Source organism: Muntiacus reevesi, chromosome 18 (assembly GCF_963930625.1).
Source record: "Muntiacus reevesi chromosome 18, mMunRee1.1, whole genome shotgun sequence".
Taxonomy (NCBI): domain Eukaryota; kingdom Metazoa; phylum Chordata; class Mammalia; order Artiodactyla; family Cervidae; genus Muntiacus; species Muntiacus reevesi.
Genome location: NC_089266.1, coordinates 1,187,222 through 1,213,706, shown reverse-complemented (window position 1 = coordinate 1,213,706; position 26,485 = coordinate 1,187,222).

Genomic DNA, 26,485 nt, shown 5'->3' with positions numbered 1-26,485 from the left:
CCTCTTTGAAAAGTAGGGTTGTTTGTTGGAAGGATTGAGTGTCTCCTGAACCTACGAAGCTCTCAGAGTCACCTCCAGAGCTCCAGAGCTTGAGAACACCCAGACACGTACCCTCCGCATGATCGTAGATGAAGTGGGGGCTGCCAGCCTTTGCAGGAGAGGGTGGGGAGGGTGGACTTAGGTGTGTGCCTTTCTTATTTATTTTTAAGAAAAGCCTCCTTTCAAATGGGGAGATTAGGATGGACTTGTATTTCTAAACAACTGTGTCCTCTGATATCATCAGATAAAGAGATGACTCTTAAATGTTGCCTCATCTACAAAGCTTAGGACCTCTTTTTCCCTTTTGCTTTCTCTTTCTCTCTCTTTTTAATCTTTGAGAAAGATAATGAAAGAGGAAGCTTGAAACCCCATTTCTATTGATGTTCCAACACACAACTGCAGGATTTAAGAACCAGCAGAGATCAAAGGGAATGAGTCCCATTTTGATAGCATTACAGCGTCGCGGGCAGAGGGTGTGGGGCTCATTTAGGAGCTCAGAGGCAAGGAGTTGTTCACACACCTTCATTTGAGCCAAAGACAGAAGGAGAAATGCCCGAGGTTCCAAGGGATTCTTCAGGAGCGTGGTTAATAAGGTCACAGCAGCTGCACGCACACTTGGCTGATGTGTTTGCCTCGGGAAAACCCACAAGACTCCCGTGTCAGCATCACCCGGAGGAGAAACAAGCGGCGGTGACCCCATCCTAGTTCCAAGTTTAACTGAGTGAGGGGTGTTCAATCGGCACTTCTTTTTTTTTTTTTTTAAGAGAGAAGTCACTTTCTTTTTAAAAAAATTGATTGATTTTACCTATTTTCAGTCGCGCTGGGTCTTTGCTGCCACTCGGGTTCTCTCTAGCTGAGGTGAGCAGGGCCCACTCTCCACGGTGGTGGTCGGGGCTCCCACTGCGGGGGCTTCTCCTGTCCCCAAGCGCAGGCTCCAGGCGCACAGGCTTCAGTACTTGCTGCACGCGGGCTCAGTAGTTGTGGCCTCCAGGCTCAGCTGCTCCAAGGCAGGGGAAATCTTCCCAGATCAGGGATCAAACCCATGTCCCCTGCATGGGCAGGCAGCTTCCTATCCACTGAACCACTGGGGAAGTCCTCAATCTGTTCTCGGTGGGATCTGGGATGAGAGCCTGGGAGAAACAGAGTTGGAAATAGAGTGGCAGGTAAGTGACGAGAAACATGTCGTATCAGCTTCAGCTGGGTCTCTTACTGTCTTCCTCTGAGATGGACGTCCCATCCGCCCCCCACCCAGTGGTCCACGACTGCAGCCACGCTTCCCATCAAGACTAGCTCCAACCCCAGGCCTTCCTCCGCCAGCCCCAGGCTCTGCAAGGCACCACCACCCTGCGCCCCGCCCAGAGACCCGAGCGCCATCGCTGTCTCTCAGCACCCGGCCCCCCCAGCGTGGACTCCACCAGCGCAGCCCACGGGCTCCAGCTCCATTCTCTCGCAGAAGCACCCCCGCCCGCCCACCCCCCAAGCCACATTCAGACCTTCTAATAACAGACTGGAGGCATGTGAAAAAAATCAACCGACGAGAGCCTGAAAGATGTCGAAATAGCATTTATAAATGAAAACCACTTGAAGCAAAGCCGGAGGATGGCCACGGGTTTAAAAACTCCCCATTATGCGCAGGAGGAAGAAAAACAAAACTAATTCGTTTTCGTTTTGAAAATGTGAAGTCTTGCCCCCACCCTCATTGAAACATACTTACGCATCTCTCAGGCCTATGAAAGCTGATACAGTCGTTTTGGAAAATAATTCGGCCATATATATCAGAAGTCATAAAAATGTTCATCTCCTTTGACCCAGTAATCCCACTCCTGGGAATTTACTGGAGGGAAATAATTCAAAACAAGAAAAAAAGGGGAGGGGGCTATTTTTACGCAGATGTTTATTACCTCCTTGTATAAGTAAGAATCTAATAGCAAAAGAAATGTCCAATTATAGTGGAACATAAAGTACATTTCAGGGTAATTAACTCAATGGTATATTAGGCTGCTGCAAAAATAATAAATATGGGCTATAGGTAGAACCCGGGGAAAATATACAGGAAATAATGTTGAATGAAATATATATGTTCCACAATTACAACTGCAGAAAAAACAAATACTTTTGCAGATGAAAAATGGAAGGGGCATTGGATTCAGGTAAATAAGGTACATGATTGATTAGTGGGATTATGCACATGGCTTCTTTGATGCTTTCGAGTTAAATGGAAATGTTTCAAGCCCCTCTGAAGCACCCTGATCGTGGACTGGCTTGACTGGGAGAGGGGACTCTGGCCCAGCCCTGTGGAGGGCAGGGCTCCCTGCGGAGGGCGGGGCTCCCTGCAGGGGGCGGGGCTCCCTGTGGAGGGCAGGGCTCCCTGCAGAGGGCGGGGCTCCCTGCAGAGGGCGGGGCTCCCTGTGGAGGGCAGGGCTCCCTGTGGAGGGCGGGGCTCCCTGTAGAGGGTGGGGCTCCTGGGGGCGGGGCTCCCTGCAGAGGGCGGGGCTCCCTGTGGAGGGCGGGGCTCCCTGTAGAGGGTGGGGCTCCTGGGAGCAGGGCTCCCTGCAGAGGGTGGGGCTCCCTGTGGAGGGCAGGGCTCCCTGTGGAGGGCGGGGCTCCCTGTAGAGGGTGGGGCTCCTGAGGGCGGGACTCCCTGCAGAGGGCAGGGCTCCCTGTGGAGGGCAGGGCTCCCTGCAGAGGGCGGGGGCTCCCTGTGGAGGGCGGGGCTCCCTGCAGAGGGCGGGGCTCCCTGTGGAGGGCGGGGCTCCTGGGGGCGGGGCTCCCTGCAGAGGGCGGGGCTCCCTGTGGAGGGCGGGGCTCCCGGGGGTGGGGCTCCCTGCAGAGGGCGGGGCTCCCTGCGGAAGGTGGGGCTCCTGGGGGCGGGGCTCCCTGAGGAGGGTGGGGGCTCCTGGGGGCGGGGCTCCCTGCAGAGGGCGGGGCTCCCCGCGGAGGGCGAGGCTCCCTCCTGCCGCACCTGCCTGGGGGACCCCTCACCCTGAAGGGAGATCTAACCCCGTGTCCCCTTGGGTGAGTAGCCGGGGTCTGGCATCAGAGACAGAGCAATCAGAGGCTGAGAGCAGTCTGGGCCTAAGGACAGAGCTCGTCCAAGGTCCAGACAGCACGGTTGAGGCTCCAGCCGGGGTGAGGAGCTCGGGTCAGGATTCTGGGGAGGACAGGAGGAGAGTCAGAGAGGCGGATGGAAGCTCACGGTGATGGTGACACAGCCAAAAAGTGAAAAAACAGAACCAAAACCCAAACAAAGTGAATTCCGCCCAGGTCCTGCACAGATGGTCACTCGCGCGTGAAGGGAAGGATCTTCACGAATAAGGTTTTACTGTTTTTGGTGCTGGAACTTGGGTAGAAGAGTGAAGTTTCTAGTGCTTCATTATTTCTAGATAATGAATATCAAGAAAGGAGAATGTTCTAGAAAAGGCTCCCTGTTTATCACGCGGCACATTCAAAATGTCCCTGCTTCTACAATGGCCCTTGTGGTGGCAGAGGGGCTTACAAACTTACCCAACAAAGTGAGGTGCATCTTTCTTTTAAGAAAAAAAAAATTCATCTCGTGATTCCTTGAAATGAACCGCCTCAGAGCATTTCCAGTTGTGTTTGGTGTTTTATTAACTTGAAAGACTGTCCGGGTTGCAGAGAAGCGTAGATTAATCAGAAATGAAGAGAGCATTTCTGAATTTCCTCCGTACGTCAGTTTTGGGTAAAGTGATATCTACCCTAATGGGCCTCCCCGGTGCTGCAGTGCTTAAGACTCCACCTGCCAATCCCCTGGAGAAGGACCACACGTGTCCTTGCTTAAGGAAATCCATGGACAGAGGAGCCTGGTGGGCAACAGTCTGTGGGTTTGCAAAGAGTCAGACACGACTGATCATGCACCCTAATTGTTATATCTGAGACTTTTTAAAAATGAAAATGAGATTCATAAAACGTGATGATGAACAATCAGAATTCTTCCCCAGGAATTTGCAATAAGGACTTATATTTACCATGAGCACAAGCCCTATTAACACATATGTATAATGCTTACTATGTACCAGGTGCCGTCCCAGTGTTCATAAATATTAATTCATTTAATATTCAAAGCAGTTCTATGAATTGAATCGTATTCACTGTTCCCACTTCACAGGTGGGAACAGAGAGGCACAGAGACATTAAGTAGCTTGTCCAAGGACACATCGCTGGGAGGGTCAGAGCCGCTGAACCACCCAGGTCAAGGTGCGTGGGATGGGGGTGACACCATCCCCCGTGCCCAGGGGATTCATGCCCCAGCCTGGCCCTGCTGCTCGTCCTGGAGAGGGGCACCTGATCCAGGAGGACCAGTGAGGCTTCCTGGCTTTGTCGGGCAAGAGGGGGATGCCCAGCCCTGCCAGGAACATCTTGCCACCACAGAGAGGGGACGAAGTCGAGACAGAGACGCAGAGAGAAGGCGTCAAGGCACATCCGAGCCCAGAGCTGCTGCCAGGCCCGAGGCACGTGTCTCTCTTCCATTTTTAATTTGGTTCCCATCCCTTTTGGACGTTCAGTTATCACAGGTATGAAATGGCATCTTGGGACTGAGTGAACAGCTGCTGTTTTCAGCATCAGGTGGTGACAGCATCACTGAAAAGATCTCAGCCGCTTGGGTGTGGAAGCAGGAGAGAAACAGCGGTCACGTCCACTCCTGTTGGAAGCGTGTCCATCTCTGCCATGCGTCGGGCAGAGGAGAGGGGCAACCTTTGGTGTGGACCCCCTGAAGCCCTGGTTTTCTCGTCTGTCACATGGGAGTCATAATACTCCTGAGAGGGCTGTCCTGGGGCTAAATGACATGGTACCAAGGACCTATCTAATGAATGGTTCTGACCCAAAAAAATGGTAGCAATTACTACACGGTAATTGCTGTAAATTGCTTTCTGTAAGTTATTGTTTTGAATTCGATCCTTACAACAATCCGATGCTTTAAAACCGTCATCCCTCTTTTGGTCTGGTGAAACTGATACTCAGAGAGGCTGGGCCATAAAGAAGGCTGAGCGCCAAAGAACTGATGCTTTTGAACTGTGGGTGTTGGAGAAGACTCTTGAGAATCCTTTGGACTGCAAGGAGATCCAGCCAGTCCATCCTAGAGGAGATCAGTCCTGAATATTCATTGGAAGGACTGATGCTGAAGCTGAAACTCCAGTACTTTGGCCACCTGATGTGAAGAACTGACTCATTAGAAAAGACCCTGATGTTGGGAAAGATTGGAGGCAGGAGGAGAAGGGGATGCTAGAGGATGAGATGGTTGGATGGTATCACCAACTCAATGGACATGAATCTGAGCAAACCCCGGGAGACAGTGAAGGATCTTACCCACGAGGAGCCTGGCGGGCTGCAGTCCAAGGGGTCACAAAGAATGGGACATGGCTTAGTGACTGTATGACAGCAACAAGATTACTTGACACTAAATGACACGTAAGGAACAGAATTCAAGAACTTCAAGCCAGATCCGACACACCCCTTCCAAGGCCTGGGTGGCTTGAGGGGATGTTCCAAGATCTGGAAACACGAACCCAAGGAGCCAGTCATCAGACCCAGAAAGGTATAAGGACCGCCGGTGGTGGAGGAAGGAAGAGAAGAGAGAAAAGCGAACACCCTGGGAGCTTGTCTTACATCCTGCCCACCTTGGAAAGCTCCTTGGAAAATCCTGGGGCTAAGGCTCGGAGGAAAACCGGCTTCAAGGAACGAAGGTGCGGAACAGTCCCGCAAACACCCCGTCCCCACCTCGGGGGACTGACAGTCATGCATGAACACGGAACCCAGATGTTGTTCTGGTCGGATCACACAGACCTGGAAAGTCCAGGCATGAAATGCCTGAATGATAACAATAGAAAACAGATCAAAAGCCCAAAGAAAGAAATCAGGAGAAATGAAAAACAGAAGGACTGGCAGCGGAAGATGAAAGGGGAGAATTTACAATTTGACACCAAAGCAGAGCCAGCGTTTAAGTTTTTGCTGGCAGTTGACCCATATCCAGATGAGAGTTTCACAGCATTAATTGGAGGGATGAAATTACCATCTTTGAGCAGCATTGCAGACCTCTGGGATCTCAGGGTCAGAAGAGTTCCCTGACAGCCTCCAAGGCTCACCCTGCCTTTTAAATAATCTAGGAGGTCATCGGTACCTGAATCTGCACAGACTCTGTCATTGTCAGCCACTCCATAAAGACCAGGAAGGTCCACCACGTATAAGAGGGCTTGAAAATCCAATCTCCCTAAAAGTAAGCATTAAAAGGAAAGAAGGGAAAATCCAATCTCCCTGGGTGTAGTCTCACTGCGTCAGGGATCAGATCACTCTCCGTCTCAGTTCAGATCAGAGAGAACCCAGTTTATACTGACTTCAGCAAGAGAGGGAAGGCGTTGGCTCAGGTAACTGAAAACTGAAAGGACACTCTAGCTTCAGGTGTCAGTAGGAACACGCGTTCCGGGAAAGTGAGGAGAGGAGTCACCAGTGGCAAAGCCGTGTGATGAATGCAGTGGTTAAGACACGCCTGGCCGGCACCGGGGGCCTGGAGGAGGCCCCGGGAAGGCTTCTGGGAGGAGGAGCTGAGGAGAGAGAGTGGAGATAAGAAAGGGTGTTCACGAAGACTGGAAGCAGAGGAAGGAGGAAGGCGAGAAGCTGGAGATTCTGGGATGACAACGAATGCCGAGGAATCAGACCACCAGGCTCTGCGGGCCACCGGGGCCCCGAGGCGGACACAGACTTGAGTTCTCCGTGGTGCAGGAACCGGGCTGGCTGCGGGCAGGTCTGCCAGCAGAGAGCAAGGCTGGGAAGCTGTCGGGGTCATCCCGGGGGGACGGGGCCACTGGGGCCGAAGCCGCGCTGACGGGGACAAGGGAGGGGCTGCGTGTGGAGAGCCACTGGGGGCACTCGGGGTCCCGGCCCCAGCGCCTGCACCGGCGATGCTGGTCCATGATGGGTGCAGGCGCGCGGAGGAGGGCGCTGAGCTGCGTGAGACGCTGTGTTTTGAGAACAACACGGGAGACGTCCGCTGGGCTGCAGGCTGGGCAAGGGTGGCACTCGGGGACCACTCTGAGCCAGGAAGACAGACAGGGATCATCAGGAGCACGGTGCACACGCGAGCCCTGGAGTCAGAGGCATGGCTCGGGAGGAAGTGATCCAAGGAAAGACAGAGCAAGTTTCATGTTCCCTGAGGGAGACAGAGAAAACCGGGAGAGCCAGGGGTCCTGGAGCCAGTGGGAGGGGAAGGAGGGAGGGGAAGTGGAAGGGAAGGGAAAGGTTTTCAAGGAGAGGTGAACACTCAAGGCAGCAGGAGAAACTGTCTTCCAATAACTGTGTTTTGTCCTATACTTCTCAATATTGTACAATAATAATCTTTGATAATTAAAAAAGAAAGAAAGAAGGCAAAGACGGCAGATCTGGAGAGATGAGCCTAAAACAGCGCCTACGGGATTTTGCAACAGAAAATCCCCTGGCCCCCTTGGCAGGCGCGTCAGTGAGGTGGTGGCCGGCGGCCAGCGTGAGGTCCATGCCGAGGAGACGGGAGGTGATACAGAGCTGCGGTGTGGGGCAGTTCTTTCGAGAAGTCCGGCGGGGAGGGTGGAGAGAGCTGGAGCCACAGACAGAGAGGCGGTCTGGAGCCTGGGGGCTTAGGCTGCTGCTGTTTTTAAGACAATAAAAGGCTTACAAGATCCCTTTAGGACCCTCAGCGGGTGGGGGGACGGGCTCAGGCTGCAGAGGGCAGGGTGAGCGTCTTCCTACTGAAGCTGCGGGAACAAGACGGAGGGTATTTGAGGCCGAACTACGTGCATCGGGGCGAAGGCACGTCTTTGAGAGACGTCAGCTGGTAGCCTGGATCTTCTCAAAGAAGTCAAGGGAAGAGTGCTGACTGTGAGGGACCGCGGCTGGGTGGTGGACGACACGAAGGCCCTGAGCAGCTCTGGAGGAGGATGAGGGAGGCAGCCACTGGCGGCTGGGACCGCTGGACTTAGACGCTCCGAGCTCTTAGTGGTCCAGGGCATCTCAACTGTGTCAGACCCGATCAGATCAGATCTGCTAATCTGGAATTCATGGCGAGGTCAACAGGCTGGGCTGAAACATTTTACTGATGTAGGAAGAATTAGCTGGAACTCCGCTGGTGGTCCACCGGCTGAGGCTCTGTGCTCCCAGCGCAGGAGGCCCAGGTTCGACCCCTGGTCGGGACACGAGATCCCACATGCCGCAACTAAGACCTGGTGCGGCAAACAGACAAATGAACAAGTACGTATTCTTTAAAAAGAGAAAGAATAAGGAAATGGCAACCCACTCCAGTGTTCTTGCCTGGAGAATCCCCTGGACAGAAGATCCTGGTGGGCTATAGTCCATGGGGCTGCAAAGAGTCAGACACGACGGAGCAACTTCACTTCACTTCATAGGAGCTTTCCAGGTGGCGCTAGCAGTAAGAACCCCTCTGCCAGTGCAGGAGACATAAGAGACCTGGGTTCGCTCCCTGGGTCAGGAAGATGCCCTGGAGCAGGGAATGGCAACCCACTCCAGTATTCTTGCCTGGAGAATCCCCTGGACAGAAGATCCTGGTGGGCTACGTATGGTCCATGGGTTCGCAAAGAGTCAGACACGACCGAAGAGATTCAGCATGCATGCAGGAGGAGGGGGGGAGCCGGGGTCCTTCTGCCCAGCTTTTAGGAGCCACACGTCCAGTAAGGAGGCGTGTGCTGGGGGTGAAGAGTGAACACCACTCAAGGGCCACGGTGCGGTGGCAGCCGCCTGGGGTGGTGACGATAAGAGCTGATGCTTGTTGGCGGTCCACCTGGTCTGACTGCCTCAGACGCTTTACAAGGGCTGCCTCAGGCCATCCAAGCAACAGCGTGTGACATAGTTGCCACTATTTCTTAAAGAAAAACCCTTAGTTGGAGGCTAACTGCTTTACAGTACTGTGTTGGTGTCTGCCATACTTTATGAATCAGCCATAATTACACACATGTCCCCTCTCTCCTGAACCATCCACCCCGTCCCACCCCTCTAGGTGGTCACAGAGCACCGGGTTTGAGCTCCCCAAGTCATTGAGCCTATTACACAGAGAGAAGCAAGTCAGAAAGAGAAACATAAATATTGCAAATTAAAGCATCTATACAGAACTAGAAAGATGGTGTTGATGAACCTATTTACAGGGCAGCAATGGAGATGCAGACACAGAGAACAGAATTTCAGGCTTTTCTTAAGGAAAAAAAACACCTAAACCCATTGAGTGTTCACACTCATTCTCCAAAATGCCTTAGGTCAGTACCTAAAACTCAAAACCAGCTTTTGCTCCCAATGAAGGAATTACCTGGTCCTGATCCTAACTGATCTTCCTTGCTCTCCTGGAGCTTAAAAGTGCCTTTTGCGGGAGAATTTGGAAAACAATCCCCCCGAATACTTTGAGAGGAATTCAGATGGAAGCCCTTTGCCCATTTCCCACTGTCGTGCGTCTCATTCAGAAATGAATCTGTTGTGAAAGCTCTATTTTCAGTCGCGCCCTCAGAACTTGATTTTCGTCTCCGAAAGGCAAGGGCAGAGGCGGGGGCTGCCCGGCTCTCCGGGAAGCCTGTGGGCTCCCGGTGGGGGAGAGGTGCTGGCTTAGCACCCAGGCCCTGATGCTTTTCCCATCAGCCTACTTCATTCCACCAAAGACGACCCCCTGGGGATTTCAGCACACTTTCTCCGCTCTTCCCTGGAGGCGGAGAGTCTTCTCTGACCTCGGGCACCAACTGCAACCAGTCAGATTTCTCATCTCGGCCAGGGGACAGCCCCTGTGATTCCCCCACACGCACCCCGGCCTGGAGGCTGACTCTGGGCCCTGGCAGCCGCCCCAGGGTTGTTTTTCCAGGTGTGGAGGAGCGCTTCCACAGCTCTTCTCTGTTCATTCCACGCATTTTCACGAACTGCCATTAAGAAGCAAGCATCCCAGCGAATTCCCTAGCCGCCCAGTGGTTAAGGGCTTCCCAGGTGGCGCCAATGGTAAAGAGTCTGCCTGCCAACTCGGGGGACCTGGGTTCCATCCCTGGGTCGGAAAGACCCCCTGGAGAAGGAAATGGCAGCCCACTCCAGCATCCTTGCCTGGAGAATCCCACGAACAGAGGAGCCCGGTGGGCTGCAGTCCCTGGGGTCGCAAAGAGTAGGATACAACTGAACACACAGCTCTTTTCTCATTGTGGTAAAACTCATAACATAAAATTGACCGTTTTCGCCTTTTTTTTTTTTTTTTTTTTACTGTTTTTTAAATTGGAGAATAATTGCTTTCCAGCGCTGTGATGGTCATTTTGGGCATTTAAAAGAGTACAGTTCTATGGCATTAAGTTACAGTCACAAGCTTTACAGTCGTCACCAATCCGTGTCCAGGATGAAACTTTTTCATCTTCCTCAACTGAAGCTCTGTGCCCACCACTCTGCTTTCTGCCCGCTGTGAACTTGCCCACACTCGGGACCTCACGGAAGTAGAATCATATAACACTTGTCCCTCCGTATCTGCTTTACGTTGCTCTGCAGAATGTCTTCAAGGCTCGTCTGTGTTGGAGCCTAGGTCAGGGTGTCATCCCTTTCAAGACTGAATAACTTTCCGTTGCGTGTATGGACCACATTTTGGTCATTCATCTGTCGAAGGACATTCAAGTTGTTTCCACTATTGCGACTTACGCTGCTATGGACGTGGCCATGCAGATGCCTGCTTTCAACCCCTTTATGCGCCCAGAGGGAAAGTTATCGGATCATTGCTGTTGCTCAGTCACTCAGTCATGTCTGACTCCTTGTGACCCCACAGACTGCAGCACGCCAGGCTTCCCTGTCCTTCACTATCTCCCTGAGCTTGCTCAAACTTGTGTCTGTTGAGTCGGTGATGCCATCCAACCATCTCATCCTCTGGCATCCCCTTCCCCTCCTCCCCTCAATCTTCCCCAGCATCAGGGTCTTTTCCAATGACTTGGTTCTTTGCATCATGTAAGCAAATTACTGGAGCTTCAGAATCAGCATCAGTCTTTCCAATGAATATTCACGGTTGATTTCCTTTAGGATGGACTGGTTGGATCTCCTTGCTGTTCAAGGGTCTCTCAAGAGTCTTCTTCAATACCGCAGTTCAAAAACATGAATTTTTTGGTGCTCAGCCTTCTTTATGGTCCAGCTCTCCCATCCGTATGTGACTACTAGAAAAACCATAGCCCTGACTGACTTTTGTCAGCAAACTGTTGTCTCTGCTCTTTAATATGCTTTCTAGGCATATGGTCATCCTTTGTTTAATTTTGGAGGTACCACCATATTGCTTTTTCATAACAGGCGTACCATTTGACATTCCTACAAGCAGCGCACAAGATTCCAATCTGTCTCCATCCTCATCAGCATCAGTTATTTTCCGTTTGTGTTGTGGTTTTTGCTTTTACTGTAATAGCATTCTAATGGGCATGAAGTGATATTTCATTGTGACTTTAATGGCATTTTCCTAACGATTAGTGATGTTGAGTATCTTTTCATATGCTTATTGGCTCTTTGTATGTCCTCTTTGGAGAAATATCTATTTGCATCCTTTGCCCTTTTTATAATTTAATTTTTATTTTATTCTGGAGTCCAGTTGATTTACAATGTTGTGTTAGTTTCAGATGTCCAGTAAAGTGAGTCACTTATACACATGCATGTATTTTTTTTTCAGATTCTTTACTCATTTAGATTATTGCGGAGTGTTGGGTAGAGTTCCCTGTGCAATACAGTAGGTCCTTGCTGGTTATTCATTTTATATATAATAGTGTGTGTATGTTAATCCATTTGCCCATTTTTAATAGGATTGTTTGAGGCTTTTTTTGCTGAGTTGTAGGAGGACTAGGTTTCTTAAGGAGAGAAAAGCTAATCCGTGCCCTCCCAACACACACATACACACACGCGCGCGAGTGTGCACACACGCACGTGAACACACACATGTGTGCACGCACACACACGCACACACACACGCGTGCACACACACACGCGCGCGCGCACACACACACACACACACATATACACACACTCCAGGCCACACGACACTCGGGGTGACGGGACAGAGCTCTGAAGCAGAACGAGATGGTGCCCCACCAGCACTCACGCAGACTCGCCTGGAAACCAGGCCCTCGGGCCAGGAGTGCTGGCCACACACGAGGGCAGACGCGCCAACCAGGCCTGGAGCACGTGGGGCCCTCCGCTCTGCGGGGCAGCTGCTCTAACTCAGAGATAAGTGACCTCGGGGGAAGCAGCTCGAATACCCGACTTGGCTGACTCTTCGGGAGAGGACTTGGTCTCGGCCCCCCAGCCTGTGTGCTGGGCCCCCGGCTCCCATCTGGCAGAGAAACTGAGCAGGCAGGGCTCCTCTCCTCATGCTGCCCAGCGCGTGAGGCTGCCAGGGGCCAGGAGTGGCCGTGCTTAAGATAGAGGCGTCCAGTGCCAAGGGCAAGGCTTCCCTTTGTGTTAAGGTTAGCATCCTGACTTCTTCCAAGTCTAATCTGGCTTCTTTGGGTGGTGCATCCAGCTCGGTGCCTGGGATGTTAGAAGAGATTCAATAATGGTTGTGTTGGGGATTCAAGTGGGTAAGACTCCACCCTCCCAGCGCAGGGGCCCAAGTTCAACGCCTGGTGGGGAATTAGATCCCACATGCCGCAACTAAGACCCACTGCAGCCAAATAAATAAACAGCTTTAAAAAGGCTTTATATATATAAATATATATGTATGTATGTATGTATATATATAAAGGTTTCCCATGAGGACTGAGCTGTAACCAATGTGATAGCTTACGTAAAGTGTCTGGAAAAAGAAGAAACTCCACGCACGTAAATAGTAACTGTCTCTCTTTAGTTTTATCTGGATATTCTGCCTGGTAAGCAATGTGGGGACAGAAACAGGGCAACTCTAAAGCTTCCCTCGGAGTCCTCTCAAGCCCTTCCCGCCTCTCACCTGCCGGCCTGGTGACGTCCACGGAGATGAACCAGAGCATCGCAAGACCAGCAGCCAGGCCTTTCTTGGTTGCTTGCTCGCTGGGTGACCTTGGGCAGGAAACATGAGCTCTCTGAAGGCCTAAGGAGACAGCACCCATGCCAGAATTTGATCAACTATGGTAGGGATTAACACGGCTACTCTCTGTGACCCCATGGGCTGTAGCCCGCCAGGCTCCTCTGTCCGTGGGACTCTCCAGGCAAGAATATTGGAGTGGGCTGCCATGCCCTCCCCCAGGGGATCTTCCCGACCCAGGGATCGAACCCACGTCCCTCAGGTCTCCAGCTGGCAGGCGGGTTCTTCACCACCAGCGCCCCCGGGAATCCCTGATAAATTATAAAGGGCTGGCAAACCAAGATGGCAGCCCCGAGCCGGGAGGCAGCCTGGGCGCAGGTCGGAGCCCTCTCCCCACGCGATTCCTTCCCCGAGGACGGCTGGACAGAGGACTCTCATCCACAGAAGGCTGGGGAAGGCAGTCTGGTTAACGGTCCTTCACCCCGAGGCCAGAAGGTGAAAGGTCACAAGGAGGCCTCGCCTGCCGGGGATTCCTGCAGAGGGGCCAGGCCGGCTGCCCTTGGGAGGCCGGGGCAGTGGGCTCTGCAGCCAAAGACAGGGGCACTTTGTTCTCGGGATTCCGGGGAAGCTAAACGCGAGGAGGAGGGCGGGGAGGATGGAGGCCGCGAGGCGCGCGCCTGCCCCGGACCCACGCTAATTAGCACCTGCTGATCAAGGTGTGAGGCCCACAGCCGGGCAGGGAAAGCGAGGCTTCCCTGAGCCCTCCGAGGCCCGAGGTAAGCCTCAGCTGCTTTTCCTGTTTCAACTTTGGGCAGTTGTTTTTTGTTATTTAAAATTTTTTTATATTGCAGTATACTTGATTTACAATGTCCTGTTAATTTCAGCGTACAGCAAGGCAATTCAGTTATATGTACATATATATGCATTGCTGTTGCTTTAGCTGCCAAGTCATGTCTCTTTTCTACCCCGTGGACCGTCAGGATCCTCTGTCCGTGAGATCCTCCCGGCAAGAAGACCGGAGTGTCTTCTTGGACACTTCTTGGAGGAGGAGTGATCCTCCTCCAGGGGATCTTCCTGACCCAGGGCTCGAACCCATGTCTCTTGTGTTGGAAGGCAGATTCTTTACCACTGAACCACCAGGGTAGCCTGTGTATACGCATCCATCTATTTTTCAGATTTTATTCCCATATAGGTTATTATAGACCACAGAATATAGTTCCCTTGCAATGCCATTGTCCTTGTGGATTATCTAGCTTATATATAGGGGTGTGTGTATTTGAATCCCAACCTAAGGCTGAGTTACCTTGACATCCCTCCCATTCAGCAGTCTGGGAGCCAAGATGTGAGGTGTTCCCTGCGTAACACAGCAAGCATGCCATCCTCCTTGGGTGCCCACTACACTCTGCACACGCATCCTCTACGTGCACCCTGTCCACTATACACCAGGCTCTGCTGCAGAAGGCTGGTGAGGCAGAAAGGACCCCAACGAGGTCCTTGGCTTGAGGCCCAGGGACCAGCAACGGCTTAAGCAGGAAGAACGCCGAACACAGATTTTTGGGAAGGAGTCCCAGCTCCAGCTCAGCTGGGGAACCTCCATCCGCCCACCCCCCGGCATTTAAGAACAGGAAGATCAGGTTCTCCCTCACTCCCACCCCTGCACCCACCCCCTGGTGCTGGCCGACCTGGATTCGAGGTCAAGCGGCCAGTTCTGGGCTGGGAGTGAGGGGGGCCTTCACCCTCGGATCCCTCCCAGAATGTCCTGTTAGCAGCACAGGTTTGGCTGATGGAAAGGGCTGCTCACTCCAAACATCACTTAGCAATGCGAGCTTCTTGGCTCGACCTGTGGTCTCACAAGCTCTTTCATCCTCTGAACAGCCCTGGGATGCGGTCCTTGTCTCTGCTTCCCGGACGAGGCATCTGGGATCAAAGAGAGGTCACCAAGGTGCTGCTCCGCCACGTTGGGATAAGAATGCCCCCTCCCTTCGACTACTGAAGGGTGACGGTGAGTTCTGGGGGCTCCCCCAGTGGCTCGGTGGTGAAGAACTTGCCTGTGACGCAGGTGGTGCGGGTTTGAGCTCTCAGTCGCCCAGTCACCTGGAGAGCTCTCCATCTCTCCAGGGAGGGCCAGGACCCACCACGGCCAAGCCCTGCGCTCCCAGCTTCCCTCTCCCGAGCCGTGCAGCACCCCAGGCTGAGCAGGGGAACCAGAGAGTGTCCTGGACGCTGGGAACGTGCCCAGAGACTTTTGAATCCCTCTGCAAAAAAAAGAAAAAAGACATTTATTATCAGAGACTGTTTGTTCCGGGTTTTAGTGTCCTCAAGAGACAAAGTAAATTCTCTCTGCAGTTGAAGGGGCTTCAGAATAGAAAACCGGAGGGTAGAGGGGTAGGCCTCAAGCAGAAATCACCATCCATCACCCAGGAGGCAATGGGGGCACCATGAACCCCTGCAATGACTGAGGGGTGGGGGAGCGCAGGGTGGGGGAGGACGAGAGGAGGCTCCGTTCTAGGGTCTGTCTTGCGCCCTCCCCTCGGCTTCGGGCGCCGCGGTCTGTCTGTCTAGGGTGTCTGTCCTCACTCCCCCTCTGTGTCCCTCGCCCATCCCTGAAGACCTCTTAGCCTTCCCTGCAGAGAGACCATGAGGTTAGGTGGCTGTCGCTCTGCACACCCTGCAGCCCCGAAGGCATCCCCAGGCTGATCGCTGCAGCCGAGCCTGCCCTCCCCCCCATCCCCGCCGGGAGGCACAGCCAGGTTCCAGCTTTGAGACCCGCTCCTTCACGAGACTCTCACTGTCAAACCGAGGCAAACTGAGTGACTTCAGAACCAAGCAGGCTTGCGCCCACATCCCGACTCCCCCGCCACGCAGGGCCCTGCAGGGCCCTCTGGGCCCCCGGGCCGTCCCAGGCGGCTCAGTGGTAAACCGCCTGCCAGTGCAGGAGACTCGGGTTCCGTCCCTGGGCCGGAGAGATCCCCGGGAGAAGGAAACGCAGCCCACGCCACTGCTCTTGCCTGGAAAATCCCCTGGACAGAGGAGCCTGGCGGGCCACAGTCCATGCAGTCGCAAAAGAGTAGACGCAACTTAGCGACTAAACAACTGGGTCCCCTGGGTCGGATCCCGCGCCCTCAGCCCCAGAGCTGTTGGAGGATTAAACACCCAGCGTGTGTAGGGTGAGCGGTCCCAGGCCCCACGGGGGGCAGAAGCTCAAAAACAGCGGCTGCGGCCAGGCAGGGTGAGCGTGACGCTGCTGAAGTGCAGGGAGAGCGGGCGACCTCACAAGCTCACACAGCCCAGCAGGGGCAGGGCCCAGACCGGCCGAGGCTCCGGGTCCCGAACCGGGATGCTGGTTTCTCACCAGGAGACATTCCCCGACCGCGTCTGAGAACCGGGGCTCGGACCGTATCTACCCGGAGGAAGGGCATCTGCTGGGACCCGCGAGCGGGCCGGCCCGTTGACCCGGCAAGGGCCTGGTTCAGACCCAGTTCTCCCTCGTGGACCGTGCCGCTGCGCGAGCTTCCCCATCTGGGCACCTCCATTCTCCCGCCTGCAAACTGGGGCCAGCAAGGAACCTCCCTCAAGGCCTGTTGCGAGGATTCACGGGTTTAGAGTCGGTAAACACCCCTCAAGGAGCAGAACCATTATTCTGACCGCCCCCTGCCCAGGGGGCGGGGGGAGCCCATGATACAGAGATCCGGGCTCGCCAAGCCCAGGGCGGGTTTCTGGGAGAAGGAAGGGGCCAACCCCACACTCTGACACCACAGAGGGCTTGGGCGGGATGAGCAAACTGGGTGCTGGGTGCTGCTGAGCAGACAGGCCTGGGGCAGCAGAGCGGTCCAGGGAGGCCGGGACCAGCTGTCCGCCGGCCAGGAGTGACCGGAGAAGGTCCTCCGGGCCACTCGTGGGGTGGCGGCGTGCGGCCAGGCCCTTGGGGAACCGGGATTTGAGCGGTTCTCTAGGAGAGCGCAAAGCCCCCAGAGCCGGGGTTTGATCTCAGCGTTAGAGACGCTGGTCCACCAGCCGCCGCTCTGTTTTCAGACAGCTCCGGCCTAGCGCCCGCCCTGCCCTGGCCCCTCGCCAGGACTGGACTTTGTGCTCTGGTTTGTTTTTCAACTAGAACTGAAGCAATACCTTCAGGAGGGGGAAACACACAGAGGTCACTTCTCGGCGTATCAGCAACGCGCGCGCCTTGGAAGAGCGGGGCTCGCCTCTCGCTGAGTTAGGGCACGGCGGTCCTGACGGCGTGCTCACCGGCTGTTTGGGGCTTGTCCCCTGTTCTGCGGTTGCGCCTTCGCGAGGTGCCTCCCCTTCACGCGGGGAAGCAGTCGGGCCTCCCTCCTTTGCTGTTGTCAGGATTTCCGTGTGTTCCCAGCGGCTGACCCAGTGCCCGGAGCCAGGGTCTCCATGGCCGTTTGGTGAGTGAGCGGTCATTCCTGCTGCCCCCAGCCCTGCAGGCTCCTTCGAGCCCTGGGACATGTGGCGGCAGGCCAGGATGGAGTTCCATCTGCCAGGGGGCTCCCCTCCCCGGCATGGAGCCTTCTCTGGAGGAGGGACCCCACGCACGTGACTGAGATGAGATGAGTCTTGCTCGTGGAGTCAGACACGAGACCGAAACCCGGGCAGAATCTCCACGGCCTGTGGGTTAAGGGGAGTCCAAGAGAGCGAGGCCGCTGTCCAATACAGCAGCCAACTGCCGAGTATTTACGTTTAATTAGAACGAAATAAATTACAAACTCATGTCCGCAGTCACACCAGCCACGTGTCAGGTGTTCAGGGGCCACTCCTGGGCAGAGGCTGTTCCGCTGCACAGCCCAGCACAGACTCGTTCCCAGAAGGCGACACCGCTTCCGAGCGGCTCTGTCTCCTGGGACGCTCGTCCGTGGAGCCCCTGCGCTGTGCTGGGGAGCGGGGAGCGGCCCCGGTGGAGGAGGACCCGGGCCTTCATGCTCAGCTCCGCGGAGCACTCAGCTGTTAGCGGCACCAGCCTGCCAGCTGCTCGAGGGCACCGTCGAAGGTGGACCCTCCAGCCCTCGGGGAAACCCAGCCCAGCGACGCCGCCTGGACCGGGACGTCCCCACGGAGCCCCACCCACAGTGCGGCTTCAGAACCCGCATCTGTCCGTCTCCAGGTCCTCTGCCTTAGCCCAGCTCTCTGTGCACGCTCAGTCACTCAGTCGTGTCTAACCCCTTTGTGACCCCGTGGACTATAGCCCACCAGGCTCCTCTGTCCGTGGGATTTGCCCAGGCCACAATACTGGAGTGGGTCGCCATCTCCTCCTCCAGGGGATCTTCCCGACCCAGAGACTGAACCTGCTTCTCCAGCGTCTCTTGCCTTGCAGACGGATTCTTTACCACCTCGGGAAGCCCTTAGCCCCACCAAGGTGCCCCATAACCTTCCCCTCTCTTGTCATCAAGGCAGATGGCTGTCGCCTCCTTGGGTGCCCCGGACTGTTGACACTTTCACCATAAAGATGTGTTTGTGCGTCTGCTTTCTGTGGCCTCCCCTCCCAGCCCCTCATTGGCTCTTTGAAGGACTGGGTTGGTCTTACAACCTCCGCCCCCCACTCCCGGCGGGCACTCCTCTGGACCCTCGGTCTGGGGCTGTTTCACCGCCTTGTGATTTCGGCGGGCATCCTCTGGGAGGAGAGGCCAGGAGCTGTGCTGGCTGGGGTGGGCACTCCGTTACCACCGGGTGGCTGGGTCTCAGCCAGGAGCTGAGAGCTGGGCGCCCGCTCCTTGCCAACCGTTCATAGGGGAGAAGTGATTAAAACGCTGGAGAGACTGACTCATGCGGAAATATGAGAAAAAGCACACGAGTCCCCAGATATGTTTAGCTTGGCTCCCACACAGGGGGGACGCGATAAGGCTCCGAGTCAGAAGGTGCAACGTGAGGGGGTCGAGAGAGCACGGACGGGGGGCCCCTGGGGGCGGGGACCAGACTGGGGTCTGCGCTACGGGGACCCCAGCCCGAGGCTCCCCAAGCACCCCCCACTCTTGGCTCTGGCCCCAGGAGAGCCTGGTTCTCTCCTCCAGCACACTCCCCAGCGCCCGTCCCGGACCTGGCACCCTGTCCAGGGTGGGGGGTCGCCCAGCCAGGAAGCCAGACCTGCCCTCCAGCTGCTTCCAGTCCATTAGGAAGGAGCTCCTGAGGCCTCGGTGCTGGCTGGTCCCTCTTTCTGGAATGTTCTTCCCTGGATATCTGGATGATGGACTCACCCACCACCATCGAGCTGTGTTCAGATGACACCTTCTGCACAAGGCCTCCCGTATTCATTACGGCAATGTTATAACCGGCCCTCCTCTGCAGCACTGTCACCCTCACAGAGGCCTCCCGACCCTCCAAACCCCGTTGCTCCATCCTGCCTGTCTGTCCTAGGCTCCAGAGCGCTCAGTACTCTGTGGCATGCCTGTAATTACTTGTTCAGGGCTTCCCTGGTGGCACAGCAGTAAAGAGTCCACCTGTCCCTGCAGGAGACGCAGGTTCATCCCTGGGTCGGGAAGATCCCCTGGAGGAGACCATGGCAACCCACTCCAGTGTTCTTGCTTGGAGAATCCCCTGGACAGAGGAGCCTGGTGGGCTGCAGTCCGTGGGGTCGCAAAGAGTCAGACACGCCTGAGCAACGGAACAGCAAGGAGTCCCTTGTCTGTCTCGTCTACTGTGTCTCCTGACTCTGCCCCTGGGGGAGGCCCAGGGCCCGCTCACTGCCCCCGAGCCCGGGGGCCGCAGAGCCTGCAGGGCGACAGGACCGACAGGGATCAAGGCAGGCTCGGTCCCCTGGCTCAGGGGTTCCCCATGGGGTTCACCTCCCCACATCTCTCCCGGCCTGCGTCACCTCCTCCGCTGCCTGTGAGCCGGGCTGGGTTGCCCACAACGGTAAAGAAAGCGTTAACACACAAAAAAGACAGAAAGCGTTAAAAGCCACCGGGACGGGGTGAAGATGACAGTCAGACTTGCCCGCGTGACCACCCGCCGTGTTGATTCGCCGTGGGGACAGCACACCCCCCGCCCGCCCCCAGTGGGGACACGCAGCCTCCTGCAGCAGCTGCGCGATCCCCCGGGGCGTCACGCTGCAGAAAGCGCGGCCTTGAGAGGCCCAGCTTCACCTGGAGTGAGTGGGACGGAAAGGGAGCAGTTAAGACCGTTCAATCCGCCCGAATCACCAGCACGGGCTCAGTGTGGGGGTCAGAAACCCAGGAGGCCAGCCCCAGTGGCTCTCAGCTGAGCTGCTCGGAGCGGCTGAGGCTCCCTCCTCTCCCCTGAACGAGGTCCCACAGGGCTGCGCTGGCCGGCCGGCGTGAAGCGCGGAGGTGCGGGGCGCGCTCGGCACGGGGCGCTGGTGGACCGGTGTCGTGGGGCAGTGAGAACCGGCCGGGCTGCGAGGCTCGCGTGTGGCCGGGAGGACCAGCAGCCCTCAGCAGGGCGTCCCTCGTCCTGCGCTGGTCTTGGAGTCGGCCCGCGGCCCCCTGCCGCCGGCCGGGCGCAGGGCCCCGCCTGCTCCCCGCCTGCCTCATCAGCCTGGCCCGTCTTCCTCTTCCTCTGGGGCAGGGGCCTCGGGCCAGCTCTGATGCGGCGCCAGCACTGCGCCCAGCCGGCATCGGATGCGTGTTTGTGAAAGCAGAGTGAGGCCCGCGCAGACGGCTCCTGTGTGCGCCGTCCCCAGGCGTGTCTGACTGTGTGACCCTACAGGCCGTAGCGCACCAGGCTCCTCTGTCCGTGGGATTCTCCAGGCAAGATCGCTGGAGAGGGTTGCCGTGCCGTCCTCCAGGGGATCCCAACCCAGGGGTCAAACCTGCATCTCCTGCATGGCAGGCAGACTCTCTTACCGCTGAGCCACCGGGGAAGCCCCAGACGGCTGCTAGGCACCGCCTAAGCCAAGTGCCTTGTGACAGAGGGAGGTCAGCTGAGGCCCCTGCAGGTTTTGAGCCCAGCCCAGGACCCCTCAGCCATCATCAGCGGAGCCTGCCCTGGCGGGAGAGGTGTCCGACACCTGGCGCAGCCTCTCAAGCTCACCCGGCAACCCCAGAATGCTGGGTCGTCAGGAGGACGGACCAGAGCTCAGTGAAAGACTGCCCTCTGAACAGGAGAAGCAGAAGAAAGAATCCTGGAGAACCCAGAAGTCCAGGACGAGGGTGGAGCCTTAGAACCGTGGCAACTGCTGTGTGTTGCCACGTGGATTGGGAGTTTTGAAGCACCCGGGTTTTTCCAGGGGCAGGTGGGGTGGGCAGGAGGGCCAGGAGTGTGGATGAAAGAGGAGGTTCCTCAGCCCCACACCAGCTTTAATCTGAGGGCTCTGCCTTTATCGGGTTTATTTGTGTATATTTCTGGGTATAATTTCCTTTGAACAAAGGGATCTGTGACTCAAAGAATGTTTGAAAGCCACTTACTATTTCCAGTACAAGATCAAGGCGCAGAGCAATCAGGAATGGCTGGGAACGACGGGGCAGGCTTCCAGGACGGAGGGCTGGAATTCAGATGAGGAGAGGGAAGGAGAGAGCGCCCTGGGTGCGGCTGATGACGGGATAGTGGTGGGACCAGCAAGTGACCTGGGGGCAGCCAGGGCCCTCCTCGGATAAAGCGAGAGTCGTCTGGATGAACGAGATGTGGGGAGGGTTAGAGGGGCTGGGGCGAGGGCTGCCCCGTCTCTCTTTTTCTGGGTCCCCTGAGTAGCAGGCCCATGTTTTAGGGTCCAAGACAGTGATTCCATAAACCTGGTTCTGGAACATTCCAGGCACCTCCCACCATCTCCATGAAGTCCACAGCCTGTGATGTAATTGGACAAGCTCCAGCAGGACCCGGTGCTCGGAAGTGTCGCCCCCCTCCCCCTGCTGTGTCTGACCTCCTTGCCCCAGCATTTCACAGCCTTGAGTTTCAAAGGCACTGATCCTTGTTCTCATACACACATTCTACCCAGCAGTGATAGCTTTGGGTGTTCAGCTCAGAGACTTGAAACTCATGTTCATCCAAAAACTTGCACACGAAAGTTCATAGCAGGTTTGTTTGTAACAACGCAAAGCTGGAAACCACCCAAATGTCCTTCTGTGGGTGAATTGTGGTACGTCCAACCCCTGGAAGACAGCTCGGTGATAAAAAAGGCACGAAAGATGGATGTGCAAACAGCTTGGATGGATCTCGAGGGAATTATGCTGAATTGAAAACTCCCAGTTGTAGTAGGTTACCTGCTGTGATTCTGTTTATATGGGATACTCTTGATATAACAAAGTTACAGAGATGGGGAACAGATTATTAGTTGCCAGAAGTTAGGGATGGGACAGAGGGTGAGCCTTGATGTAAAGGGGACACCAGAAAGCCTTGGGGCGATGGAGTGGTCCTCTATCTTGATGGAGGTGCTGGCTGCACTGACCTAGGCTTGCGATAAAATTGCATGGAAGGACACACACAGAATGAGAGCTGGTAAAACTGGCAAAATCTGCACAAGCTTTACAGACTGTACCAACGCCACTTTCCTGATACTGATATTTTGCCATATTTATCCATGATGTAGTCACTGGGGAAAACTGGCTGAAGGTACACAGGATCTCCTGTGGATTTGTTTCTTTCTTTTATAAGTTCTTCTGGATCTATAATTATTTCCCAAGTAGAAAATTAAAGAAACACCGCCACGCTGCGCAGATATCTCTGGGAGTGATAACCCTTGTGCTTCAATTAAGATCTTGTAAATCGGTCAGTTTTGATAGACAGCAGAGGAAGCTCTCCCCTGGCGGCCCAGTGGTAAAGAATCCACCTACGACGCAGGAGACGGGAGCTCCATCCCTGGGTTGGGAAAAGCCCCTAGAGAAGGGAATGGTAATCCACTCTCTCACCCAATTTCCACTTTCGCCAGGAGGTTTTCCAAACTTTGCCGTGAGATGCTTTCATGTCGTATGTAGGGAAACCAGATACACTTTCAAAATACTTTAGACAGTTAAGACTACGATCATTTAAGGGGGTGAACGGTGAATCCCCCCAACAAACGGCACCCTGTGTATAAACTGCACCCTGAATCCAGGACTTCCCAGACACGGGAGGAAGGCCCTCGGGGAGGACGGACAGACACCAGCAGCACCTGCCAGGCTGGTGAAAGAGGAGATGGAAGAAGGCAGAGTAGGAGGCTTCTTCCCCCTCGAGTTAGAAAGCGAGCAGAAACTGAGATCAAACACTCAGGCCCTCCTGCCAACCTCTCCCTGTTTTAATTAAGCAGCCGGCCCACACGCCCACCCTCCCTCCTGCGAGCCTGCTTTGCGCTCGGCGAGAGTCACTGCCCGGCAGGCCACAGCTGAGCCTTCAGAAGCCAACAGCCTCGGGAAAGGCCAGCAGCCTCAGGGGCGGGCAGGCCGTCCCCCCAGCCTCCTGCAGCAGGCAGAGCAGCTGCAGGTGGACCAGGAGCTGGGGGGACACCCCCAGACCCTCCTCCACGTGTGGGGACCCCCACCCCACAGCAGCCTCCCACCCACAGCGACCACCCCCAGTGGGAAAGGCGTGGTCCGGGAGGGGCCGTCCAGCCTGCAGCTGTGTGCGTCCGCACGGAGGAAACTCACACTGTGCTTCCCACCACGATGTGCGGTGCGCTCGATTTCTCTTCCCTGTTGTTTTTAATGCTGGGAGCAGCCTCGGCGTTCATTTCACTGCAAAGGACGGCTTTTGAGTCTCAGTTCTGAAAACCACACTGGGTTTTCATACTGAAATCCCAGACCACTGATGGAGGCAACAAATCCTTTTTTTCGGTTAAACATAATTTTTATTTAATTTAACAGCTGTATTTATTTTAAAATTGCACCTAAGTTTGATTCTTAAAGGTTTCAACTAGCTTCAAAACTTTCATTTTTTTTTTAATGTATTTTTATTTGTTTTTTGGCTGCACCGTGCAGCATGTGGGATCTCAGTTCCCGGACCAGGGGTCGGACCTGTGCCCCCTGCACTGGAAGCCTGGCTTCTTAACCGCTGGACCTCCAGGGAAGTCCTGCGTATTTCCTCTTTAAGAAGCCAGTCTGTAACTTCTTTTTTTAAACATGTACACATAGCATTCTTTTTTACTATTCTTTCCATCATGGTTTATCCCAGGATATTGAGTAGAGTCCCCTATGCCACGCGGTAGGAGCCTGTCGCTCGTCCATCCTGTCTGTGATACTTGGCATCTTCGAACCCTAACCTCCTCCTCCAGACTTCCCCGCCACCCCTCCTCCTTGGCACCCCCACGGCTGTTCCCGAGGCCCGGGATCCTGTTTCCGTCTCACAGACGGGTTCATCTGTGTCATAGCTGAGATTCCCCTGTAAAGAGTCCCCCGTCCCTTCACGGAGGCGCTGCCTGGGTCTCCCGCCTCCTCGCCGCGCCTCTCTAGCGGCCCCGCGCCCCTGCAGACCCTGCGCGTCCTGAACGCCTCCAGGTCCTCCCCCTTCCAGGCCTTTGTTCGCGCTCCTGGCTGAACCCGGACGCCGTCCTTCTGTCTGCTCCTGCTTCCCACGGCCATGACATCTCGCTGAAGCCTTTCCTGAATTTCTCATTTTGCCTCCGGCCGCGGGCGAGCGCCTCTGTTCACCGATCCCATGAGGGGTGGTGGCCCCTGGGGGACCCGGCACGAGGCCTCCGGGACCCGGGCCTCCTCCCGCCTGGCCAGCGGCCCACAGATCAGAGTGTCTCCGTCCGCGTTTCTGATCAGAAGAGAGTGGGCTGCAGAGGGCGGGCCGGAGGGCGCGGGGTTGGACTAACCTAGCAGCAGGTCCAGTCTGAGGAAGGGCACCCCTCCTGGGCTTCGTCTCCAAGTGGAGGAGCCACCGCCTCCGTCTCCAGGTGGGAGCAGGCGTCATCTCGCAGGTGAGATGTTTCCGATGCCTTGACAAGTCTTCTCAGAAGAGAAGCGCAACCCCCTGGGCTTAATCCAGAAAGGCAGGGAATAGGGGGAGATAGGGCGACTGGGGGGAGGGGTGGTGGGAAGGAGGAGGCCCCGTTCCTAAAGCAGCGATGCCTGACCTTGCATTCAGAGCCCTCCCCACCCGTCCGGCTGACAACGCAGCCTTTGGTCACATGGGGTGAGGACAGGTCCTGTCTCACCGCCTTTTGGGAGGGCCTGGTGGTTAATCTAAACGAAGCACTTAGGGGCTTTCCTGGTGCTCAGTGGTAAAGAACTCGCCCGCCACAGCAGGAGATTCCGGTTTGATCTCTGGTCGGGGAAGATCCCCTTTCCTGGGAGCAACTAAGCCCGCCGGTGCCTCGGCTGAGCCCCCGCATCTGGAGTCCGTGCTCCGGCCGAGAGGAGTGGCTGTGCCCCGCCAGGAAGAGCGGCCCCACTCACCACAACCAGCGGAAAGCCTTCACAGCGACAGAGACCCAGCACGGCCAAAATAAATACATAAAATTATATATATGAGGGGGGGGCACTGAGAAAATGGCCTGGCACAGAGCAAGTGTTCTGTTCGCTTTATTTCATCCTTGCATCAGCTCCTGAAAGTGAGTACTATCCCCAGTTTACAGATAAGGAAACTAAAGCAGGAAAGAGAGAATTAACTCAAGGAGAATGAGTGTTGCAGAACCAGCTCAGTAAAGAATGTTTAGTGACCATCTGGACTTCCCAGGTGGCGCTAGTGGTGAAGAACCTGCCTGCCAATGTAGGAGACGCAGGAGACATGGGTTTGATCCCTGGGTCAAGAAGATCCCCTGGAGGAGGAAATGACAAGTCACCCCAGTATTCTTGCCCGTAGAACCCCATGGACAGGGGGGCCTGGCGGGCTGCAGTCCACGGGGTCACAGAGAGTCAGACACAACTGAGCCCATAAAAACACACGAGCATGTAGACGTCCCTGGCGGCCCCATGGTTAAGACTCTGCTCCCCCTGCACGGGGCCTGGGTTCCATCCCTGGTGGGGAAATACAATCTCGGAAGTTGCAGGGCCTGGCCATAAAAAAAGGAAAAAATGGAATGCTTAGTGAACATCTGTCTTGTGAAGAGCCCTGGGAGGGTTCCTAGGAGACTGAAAGGTCCCTACTGCCCCCGAGGAGGTTCTGCTTTCTATTGGGCTGCTGACAAATGGAGGCTCCAATGGAAGCTAAACATGTCCAGAGAAGGGCAGAGAAAACTCTGGAGGAAGGAAGGTGGGGAAGGAAGGGGCTTTAGACTGTCAAGGAGAGCTTGGCTGGAGGAACCACACCTGGAAAGTTCTAATTAGGGCTTGTGATTAGTGGAGAGAAAACCATCAACAGCTCAGAGGCAGGGAGATGCTTTTGTTGTTCAATCACCCAGTCGTGTCTGACTCCTCGCAATCCGTGGACTGCAGCACACCAGACTTCCCTGTCCACTGTCTCTCGGAGTTTGTTCAAACTCATGTCCATCGAGTTGGTGATGCCATCCAACCACCTCATCCTCTGTCATCGCCTTCTCCTCCTGCCCTCAATCTTTCCCAGCATCAGGATCTTTTTCAGTGAGTCAGCTCTTTGTATCAGATAACCAAAGTATTGGAGTTTCAGCTTCAGCATCAGTCCTTCCAATGAATA